This window comes from Brassica napus, chromosome C4 (assembly GCF_020379485.1).
Source record: "Brassica napus cultivar Da-Ae chromosome C4, Da-Ae, whole genome shotgun sequence".
NCBI lineage: Eukaryota > Viridiplantae > Streptophyta > Magnoliopsida > Brassicales > Brassicaceae > Brassica > Brassica napus.
This window is the reverse complement of record NC_063447.1, coordinates 31,179,022-31,189,772: the sequence shown is the minus strand read 5'-3', so window position 1 is coordinate 31,189,772 and position 10,751 is coordinate 31,179,022. Positions and strand designations below refer to the sequence as shown.

Genomic DNA, 10,751 nt, shown 5'->3' with positions numbered 1-10,751 from the left:
CATACCCACAACTGCAATCACTGCCACAGAGAGTTGAAGAGCCAGGAGATAAAGAGCAAGAACAGAATATTATATGATCTTTGACCTTCTTCTTTAGTTTCTTCTTCAAGTAGATATCTTAGAACTCAAGATCATGTGAAAACAAATAATATTCATAGGGTAAACCATAACATGAATATTCATCTTGATGTAAACCGTAAGTCCTTAGTTTATATTTTAACTAGGGTAAAACCCGTCCTACTGGCGGGTAACCAAATAAAAAACTGTTAAAAATAAATTAATTAGTAAAATACATTTAAAATGCTTAGTTTATTATATCTATATTGAAAGTTAGATTACATTGACTACTTTATTTTTGTTTTTGAATGAATTGGCGTCTTTTCTTTTGTTTTGAAACTATGATTTTCTTTTGTTTTTGAATGAATTGAGACTTTTAGTTTCTCGTATAGATTTTCTTTTAAACATATTGATTCAAAACTAACCAATCCCATTGTACTAAACTTTAAACAAACCATTTAATCTATAATATATTTTTGTCATATAAACATATAGTATACATGCAAACTTTGTATTATACGTATATATTAAATAGCACAACAAATTTCTTACTGCTTACTTTTTTTTGTTAAAGTATTTTTTATTCCTTTTGTGTTCTTAATAACTCGTTTAATTTCGGTATGCCGCATACCTTAGCGAATAGCGAGTTTCCTACAAACTAAAATAAAATGAATTGGTTTACAAAATATTTGGTATTAGTATAGATTATATTATTACATTTCATTATTTAGATGTGATAAAATCATAATGAAAACATTTATAAATTTATAGATCTTATATTTTACTGCTATATAAAAATTTATAACGGTTATAAGATATATTATGTGTTAAACTACTAATTCATTTTAAAAGTTAATATTATTCTCTTAGCAAAGATTACTATTTGTGTGTGTTAGTTAGAGACTTTTTTTTGGGCCACTGAGACAATATTCACTGAGACGATATTTGTTCACCAATTCACTGAGACAATATTCACTGAGACATACAAAACCTATGAAAGATGATACGTAGTTCGTTTCATGAAATACTCGATTTAATATTTTATTATAAAATATTATTAGTTTTATAAAATATTTTTCATAAAGTGGTTTTATTGTATGATAGATTTATTCCAATTACCAAAAAAGAATAGGAAAAGATAGATTTATTCATCAAATCATTCTTCTTCCTTAATTTGTTTTTATTTTCTTCTTCGCTTTCTTTTTGACTCCTGCAATTTTCTTTTTTCAATTTCTTCAGATATTTTCTTAACTTCTTCAGATCTTTTTTTTTTTGAAAAAATTCAGATTTTTCTTTATGCTTTGACGTTTACTTAATTTCTTTTAATATATTGTTTCTTTTCTTTCATTGATCATACATCCTTTGCTTTTAAATCCAATAGTTGCATTAACTTCTGGGATCTTTGACTTCTTTTCTTCCCAACACACTCATTTTCTTGTCTTCGCCTTTTTTCTATCTTTGACTTATTTTTTCCTTTTCATTTGCATGTTTCAGATCTGACTTCTTGGAGAAAAACGTGGAGAACCATTTACACATCACCACCGACGCTGTTTACATTTACCATATTTGCAACTGAGCACTGTCATTTGTTCCGGCCACCACCGTTGTCATTTCTTCCACCATCGCCATTATTGTCATATCTTCTTCTACCGACATAAGTATTTTAATGATTTAAAATCGTTTTATATTTTCTACTTTATTATTTTGTTAAGATTAGAATTTGGCCCAATTTAACAAAGTAACCCAATATGTATAAGTCTCGAATATACATTTGGAGTTAATTCTTAGTGGACTGGACTTTATAAACTAAAATAATGACAACAGAAAAAACGAAAACCCAGATGGAACACAAACAAAAATAAATGAAACGCATCGTTTTTGTGAAAGGGGACAGGTGTCGCTTCTAGGATGCACGACTTAGTGACGTGGAGGCACAGGAGAGAGACAAACAATACTTTATATATATAGATACTATGACAAACCCACCCTACGGGCGGGCAAGTCAATAAACTAATAGTGTAGTATGTTTTAAGAAAAATGTTTAAATTTTTCAAAAATTTATGTTTATATAACACCAACAAAATTTACTTAATCCAATTTCCTTAACTAATTGATTTAGTTAATGGATTAGTTACATTTTGAACCGAAGCTTTCTCAAAGAAAAAAAATTGACACAGAAGCATTCTCCGTTTTTATGAACTGTAATGACCTGGTTTGCTTAACCAATTGGTTTAGTTAATGAATTAGTTAACATTTAAACCAAAGCATTTCTCTGGTTTTTTAACTGTGTGTATATATGTGTGCCTACATATCTAATTATTTATCTTTTGGTCAAAAACATACTTAATTATTTAGACCTTTTTCTATGGAGAAATTTTAATTATACCACAAGTTTAATACCAATTTTCAAATTTACCTCTAATGAATGACTATTTTCAAAAATAACCTAAATTTGTGATAAATAACACTAAGTTAAGAGGTGTTACAAAAAAAAAAAAAAAAAAAAAACACTAAGTTAAGTTTTCTAAATATTTATAAAACATTTATAAACCCAAACCAGACCCTTAAATATTAAACTCTAAACAATAATCACCAAATACTGAACCCAAATGTTAGTATATTTTGATTGATAGTATTTTTGAAAATGAGTACTCAACTTGTCGTATTTTAGACAATTTCTCTTTTTCTATAGAAATAACATAGCGATTAGTGATTTGATGAAAAAAAAACATAGTGATTAGTGTAAGGCTATTGTATGTCTTTCTTTGAAAATGCATGGTACCTATCACATTCTATCTTCCTCTTTGTATCGGTTTAGACTATGTATATATAAGTTTCTAGCTGACTCTTTTTATTATAACTAAATTAGAATGAAAATTAAAATTTTCAAAAGTAAAATATATATATAAATAGAATTAACCATATAATCTATTAAAAATAATAAAATGAAAATAGTGGAAGTTCGTGTTGTATTCAATTGAGGGCAAAATATATATTTCTAAATGTAAACTAAAATTTAAATAGTTTCTGCTTGGCAATAACATAAATTGTTAATATTATCTTTAAAAAAAAATATGTCCAGTAAAAGAAAGGACGGAACGTACAGAGCCTCTGCAGCTACAGAGATTGCAAAGCAAACATTTAACATCATACACAAAAGTTAAATCAACTGATCAAGACAGGAACGGTAACAGCCATAGCGTCTGAAGCACATACTCTCTGGTGTACCTGAAAGGACGGAACGTACAGAGCCTCTGCATCAGTCGGTCTGTTGCATGGATCCCAGAGCAGAGCCACTGAAAGATCATGTAAAAGGCAAAAGATTAGGGCCAGAGAATAAATGAACCTGATGGAGTACCACATAAACTGATACTAACCAACTTTTAATGTGTATACATAGGACTGTAGAAGTACTTCAGGTGCCGATTACCTTCATAACAAAGCTTTTAGAGTCAGTAAGGCAGCAATGGTGTGTCAACTAATCGACATATGGGTAACTGAAGTACATATATACACATGTATTGATATTCTAAAAGAGACATTGCAACAAAAAAAGGGAATCAAATCTTGACCGGCGTATAACAACATACTCTATAAATGTGAACCCTGATTAACCACACCTGCCAGTCCAAAATCAGCAATGTTAATGATGGGTTTAGAGAAACAGATCTTTTAACAACAACCAACACAGCATAAACATATATTATTGACAAACAACTAAACCATGATTGTAAGAGAGACATAGTGGCTAAAATAAATATTGTCAACATTCATAGCGGATGTTTGAAGCTTTGTATCGATTGACACCTCAAGGCTACCAATCAACTGGCTTAAGATCGGTTGGAGACAACCACACTGATACATTTAAGAATCATCTTCAACAATGTAATATCCCACTTACACTTCTATATTAAGCTCAGCTTAATCCTGCTTGCTTCTCTTGGATCCAACAATCTCTCCTGAAACCTGATCACAAACACCAAATCAACATCATAAAGAAGAACACTTTCTTATAGTCAGAGGCAAGAGAGAGAGATTGTGAAACTAAAAAAACCTTTGAACGCTGTAGGAGACAACAACGCTGGAGACTCCAGCTGGGATCAACTTTCAAACTTTCTCTTCCTGAAGTTTGGTTTCATTGTCTGAAACCGATCTAAATGTATCAGCGTGGTTGATAACCTTTGGTTTCAGTCTTTGATCTTATCAGCCTCTGGAAACAAATAATGGTGATATTCTTTGTTTCAGGGAAGAGAATATATTTCCAAGTGATACATCTAAATCTGTTCAAATCAGCAAGTAGAACAGATGATTAATCCATTACGATAAAAATCAATGATGATTATCAGGATGAGTTTCACCGGAAACCTGCTAATAGTAAATAAGGTTCACCGAAAATAATAAGTCGGGATCTGGAAAGAATACTTACATTAACATCCACCATCAGCATATCAAGCCACATGAGCGCCTGACATTCCTGGCCTCCCAGAATCGCAGCAGAACACTTGCCGGACTTCAGATCGAAAAAAAACCTCTGAGTTAGCCATTAAGCAGTGAATCTTTAGAACAATATAAGAGAGTCGAGTAGAAGAGTGAGGAAGAGATTGTGATTTCCAGAAGAAAAATACTGACCTATTTATACCCGACCTCTCAATTGATGGGATTAATCACAGACCCGTTTCATGGACGTTGAGGAAGTTCTACCGTCATCGTCGCCGAATAAGGGAGAGAAGGGATGAACAGATTTGATTTTTTGACAAAAAAAAATTAGGGTTACCACATACTATAGTTGACTGGGCCAAATCACTCCCTTAACCTAAGCCCAATAGGATTGTACGTACACATAACGAAGAAACAGCCCAAACGACAAACGGCAACAAACGAAGAAGCGTTGCATTCTATCCGTCGTACACGTGTTGTCTCTGCAGCGAACGACTTAAACTTAATGACCTGTCATCCGACGTGTCTTCGTCTGGAAAGAAAGAACTGTACTTTATATAGATTATTAGGGTCGATCCGCCCTACGGACGGGATGCATATTTAGAAACAATCGAAATAGTTTAAGTAAATAATTATTTTAATTTTTATTAGTTAAAAATATAAATAGTAGCTAAATTATGTACTTGTTTTTCTTTTTTTAAGTCTAAATAAACTATGCTATTTTGATAATTAGTTAGGTTTTATTTTTTCTTTGGGATGACAATACATCAGTTCTTGTTGAGATTTCATGATGTTGTACTGTAATTTAATGAAGGAGAATACCCTTTTTTATTATTGCTAGCTTAGTGTAACCATACTAAACTAGATTTTTTCGTAAAAAATATTTTAATTTTAATTTATATGCATATATTTAGCAAACTCAACATACAAATGCAATATTAACTCATCTGTTTATATACAAAGAAAATTTGAATTGTAATATTATTTTAAAGCTAGATCTAGTTTGAATCCAAAATCAATAACAAACCGAACAAAATCTAATATGGCATCAATTAATCAGAGTGGAAGCTAAAAATAATAATAAATGTTTTAGCACTTTATTTCAGTTTATCTATCAAATCGATAAAACCAAAAATCATTAGATCCTAGTAAAAAACCGAAAATAATGCTAGATGATTAATGTTTTAAAGTTTACGTGTTAACATGAGGGATAGGTAATTGTCTCTCTAAGAAGAGACTAAATTATATTTTAGTGTTATAGATCGATTGGTTGTGTTTTTATTAACAGTTAGCTAAATCTTGTATTAAATATAAATATATATTATTTTATAAATATAATTTATTTAAAATTATTGAATTTTGTATAATAAAATGTTTAAAATGTTATTATACCATACATCTAGGTGATGTTAGGAGTTTTCAAGGCTCTTAAGACAAATGTTGTAGTATAAATGATTGTCGAACCAATTCTAAGGGATTTCAAGCACTGAGAATGCAAGTACTTACTTAATCTAAGTGCAACCGATGATTTTAAGGGTTTTCTAAACTAATGACAAATACTAATGCAGTTTCAGAATAATAAAAACGGTAAATGAGTTGACTTTCTTAACTAAGGAAAATGAGAACTCATGGGCATAGGAATTAGACCTTGGGTGATCAAGTTTCGAACTAAGGATGGCAGACGAACAATCAAACTATCAACCTTAAGATTAGACACGATCCTAAACAAACTCTATGTCTAGATGAATGTTCATTTACTAACACATTTCAAACAACAAATGTCGTTGGTTGAATAATATAGAAGCAATCATTACTAACAGGTCTAAGGCTATCTTAGCACTTCTAACAACAAATGTCTTTGGCAAAATATGCTAAAAGCTTAGAAGGGTTGTTTCAGGCATTTCATCGAACACCTTTTGGGTGGGAAATGCCTAAAGATCAACTTTTGAGAAGCTAACTCAGAAGATGCATTATGATTACTCTACTAGCAAGGTTTTGGAATGATCTACTCTAAAACATCCTAGCTCTAACCTAATCACCCTTAATCTTCCTAACCCATGAATTCAAATGGTGATTACTCACTATTCTTCATGATTCCTCTTAAACTCATTTTGGATTTCAGATTAATCATACAGAGGGATACAACAACGAATTGGAAAACACAGAATTGCAATAACTAGATGAACAAAGATGATTCAAGAGATGAACTTTCTAAAGGTTTTTCTTAGAACAAAGGATAATCTGTCTGGTGGCTGCTAAAGGTACTTAAAACATAGGTTTTCAGAAGTAAAAACATGCATAATGAAATGACCAAAAGGCCCTTGAGTAGAAATGAATTCCGAGCAAACAGAAGGCGCGCAGCGACCTCCAGTAGTCGCTCTGAGAGGTCGCTCCAGGCTTCGGGAGCGACCTGGAGGGGTCGCTGCGAGACGTCGCTCCGGGTCGCTCTTCGCGAGCGACCTCGCTGTGTTGCTCCGGTCACGTCGCTCCCAGCTGGAGCGACCTTATAGTGTCGCTCTGGCCAAGTTGCTCTCGTGCCTCCGAGCGATGGAGACGCGAGCGACATCGGGGTGTCGCTCTGGCCAAGTCGCTCTGAAAGGGTGTCACAGCGACTTCACGGTGTCGCTCCGGTGAGGTCGCTCCCATGCACTGCCCGTCCAATGATCACTTTTATCACCTCTTTTGAGCTCCAAATGCACCCAAATGTCTCCAAGAACTCCATGTGGTACTCCAATACCTGATAAGGACTCATGTATGCAAAATGCAACCTAAACATGACAAAATCCTAGTCTATATGATCAAAATGCACATGGATGAATGGATAAGACAATGAAAATATGCAAGATATCAACTCTCCCAAACTCGTTCTTTTACTTGTCCACAAGTGAACTTTCTAGAACTCATAGGGAGAGAGGTTTGAAGGTGGGAGCTCATAGCCAAAAGAAACACAACTAGCACTCGATTCAACATCTAATCCAACATGAGCACACTCTCTTATTACACTCTAGCTTCTCTAGGCCTGTCTCAACTCCTTTTGCCCTTATACTCATCATCAAGCATCCACACATTCAAATCAACCAACTCTCACATTCATTAAGCATAAAACATCAAGTGAATTCTTGCAAATGGTCAATTGGTCCAAATCATTTGGTTGAGTAAGGGAATGCTTTTATTCAAGTGGGTCAAGAGGTTCAAAATCCATGATCTTTTAAAGTTGTTTACTCTCAAAACGAGTAGCCTTGACATTGCACATAATATATCTAAGAAATGGACCAACTCATGCATACAATGCTCAATCTCCATTGTTCTACCCTTTTCCCAAACATACAAGTTACACAATCACTTCATAATGTCAAACCCAACTCTCATCTCTCACCAAAAGATCCCAATAACACTTTGCACATAAAACTCTTTTTCTTTAAAATCTATAAAGGATTTTCTCAACTTCTAAACAAATCTTAGCTCTAAACAACTTTGCTAGCCCTTTTTTTTATATATATATATATTTTTTTTTTCTTTTATTTTAGGGGCCAAGACTTTTCACAAATTGAGCTAGAAGTTTCTCTACTTATCCCATAAAGACTAGTCAATTAAACACAAGAGTTCACTCTTTTCCTTCAACTTTCTCATACTCCCAAATCAAACTTTACAACACTCACCCCCATCCTATGGCTAGACAATAATGTGCCTAATCTAGTAAGAATGAAGATCAAGCATTGTCGTTCCCGATACTCTCAACATTATGTGCATGTAAGACTTTCCGAAAAAGGCCTCACTCATCAATCAATGAAGGCTTAAACGGAGGAAGGGATTTTGGGGAGAGGTCTACCACTAGAGGTTGTCAAAATGATTGGCATAAAGGATGTGACAACTCAAGTGTGTATATCCATGATTCAGTATACAAGGGACCATGAGCAAGATGCATTAAGTTCGTTCAGTTCAATAAGGTTGTAGTTGGCTTCAAAGACTGAGTTTCAGCAATCAACAAGTTTCAGGAAGAGTTTTCAAGGCTCGAAGCATACAAGTCTTTTTGAGAGGTGCATAAACTACTCAGGTGCAAAGTAGTGTTCTTTACAAGGCATTTAAAATCATTTCTCCCAATGCAAGTGAATGCAACCTATATGCTCTAGACTCTCCTAGAAATGCAAATGATGCAAACTAAATGATTTTTTTTATGCAAATAGGTATGCAATGCATGACTCAATGAAACAACATCAAAGCAAACATGATCAAATACTTGGTACCTCCCCCAAACTTAAATGACACAGTCTATGTGTTGTCAAGGAGAGAGAGATACCCAAAAAGAGAAAACTAATATGCAAAAATGAAATGGTATATACAAGGGAAAGTAGAGAAGTACCTTCAAGGATAGTAAGTGGGGGCAGATGCCCCAGCATCATCGTCGTCCGGTGGGAACGTGGTGTAGTAACCTCCATGTCCTAAGCTGTAGTCTCCATACCATTGTTGGCTCTGAACTTCTTCAATCTCAGCTTCACTTTCTGAAGAGGCTAGGGATGGAGACTTGTTTCCAGAGGCGGAAGGCTGAGTGGGTGGGTTCCTCCATTGTCGCTGGAGCTGTCTATCAGTGAGTGGGAAACCAAGATCAGTGGGCTGAGGTGGGGGCTGGGGGACTGATGTGTTCGCGAAGGCGAAGTCCGCTGAGCTACATCCAGCTATTCCTCCTCTGGTCAAGACATCGGCCACCTTCTTCATGAACTTGGCTGAAGTCTTTGCTTGCTTCTTCACCGTCTTGCTCAGCGCCTTGCACTTGTCCTTCAGCTTTTCGATTGTTCTGTCTTGTGCCTTGTTCCATCGCTGAAGTCGGCCAATGTGGTCATGAGCATCACGAAGCGCACCAGGGGGAAGGACTCCATCATGTGGCTTGAAGTAGTAGCGTGGAGGTCCATAGATGGGTACAGATTCTTCCCTAGGAGGTTCCGTGAAGTCGTGTCTCGTCGGAACACTCCTTTTCCTTGGTGCAGCAATGGGACCGAGAGACCCGTGTTCTCCAAGAAAGTCTTCTTGGGATAAGTTGAAGCTGATAGCTCCAGGTCTCTCTAAGCTCGTCAGTCTCTGGTTTGGAAGAACCACTTCGACCGGCTTGCCCTGCAAGTAGTAGTGGTAGACGTAGTCCTTCCCATACATCCCACTGAAATAGGTTGCAATCCTCAAGTAAGTGCCATCGATGAACTTAGGCCCTGCTGCGTCCTTTCCCAAGGGAACATTCAGAAATTGGAGCAGTGGTGTGATCATCCCGCCTATCCCAATCTTTGGTTGCGAATCAGTTGTGTACCATGCCCAGTCTCTGTAGTGCTCGAGACGATTCACGAAGAAGCTGACCATCCCGAAGGAAGCATAAATGTCGTTGCTTGGAAGGGGCAACGTTCCAGGTGGGGCGTAGGGGCGGATAGCCGGGCAGAGCAGTCGCATGTCTTCCTCGGTGACATTACCAGCTTGCTTCCGTGGGTAGAATGCATGGACGAGCATCCTATGGAGGTAGCGTACAGACGGGTGCCGGATATGTGAGTTCTTGTCAGCCCCGGTAGAGTGCTTGTTTCCAGTGATTAACTTCCAAAGCTGAGCGGGGAGGTTTTCACACTTGGGAAGGGAGTAGTCTGCCAAGTCTTGGAAACCCATGACTCTCCCAATGTCTTTGAAGTTCATGTTGTACTCTCTCCCATTGACCTTGAACTTTATTTTGCCCCATCCTTGCCTCACGTGCGGAGTGTCATGGTAAGTGACCTCAAGGGAAGACAAGAACTGACAGGAGACATCCCGGTAGGCAGGGTAGGCCATGGTGAGGAGTTTGGGCATCTTCAGGTGCCCCAACATTGCCTCAATATCAGAATCGAGACCCACCTCCTTCAGCAAATCAAGGTCAGCGAATCTGGTTGGAGTCCAAGTTACTCCATTCAGCAAATGATGATACAGCTCTTCCTCAGATGGAGTTTTCGCCCTGTCTCTATCCTCAGCAACCTCTTTCCCCTTGGACATCTTGGCCCTCTTTGTAGGAGCCTGCTCATCTGCACTTTCATCGCCACTCTCCTCATCTGTGGCAACTGCTATACTCTTTCCTGCCCTCTTCTCTTGCTCCTTTGCCTTCTTTGCAGCCACGGTTTGCTGTCGAGAAGTCCTTTGTGTCCCAGAACCAGCTCGTTCCGAGGCTAAAGCCTTTCCTCTCAACGAAGACTCTTGACTTTCAGGTTCTTGCCTCTCAGCATCCGACTTTCCCTTAGTTTTCCTAACCATTGTACCTG

General features: G+C 36.5%; 1 long non-coding RNA gene across 3 annotated transcripts; it reads right to left on the bottom strand.

The window, feature by feature from the left end:
- Positions 1–3,095: 3,095 nt before the first annotated feature.
- Positions 3,096–4,930, bottom strand: LOC106396815. Of its 3 annotated transcripts, none has more exons than XR_001279550.3 (6): positions 4,687–4,930; positions 4,484–4,567; positions 4,112–4,337; positions 3,630–4,023; positions 3,435–3,487; positions 3,096–3,353 (listed from the first exon to the last, which is right to left on the bottom strand). It is a non-coding gene; the product is annotated as an uncharacterized LOC106396815 (long non-coding RNA). The 3 variants fall into 3 exon arrangements; XR_001276660.3 differs by having other exon boundaries at positions 3,648–4,023; XR_002657768.2 differs by having other exon boundaries at positions 3,435–4,023.
- Between the last annotated feature and the right edge of the window lie 5,821 nt (positions 4,931–10,751).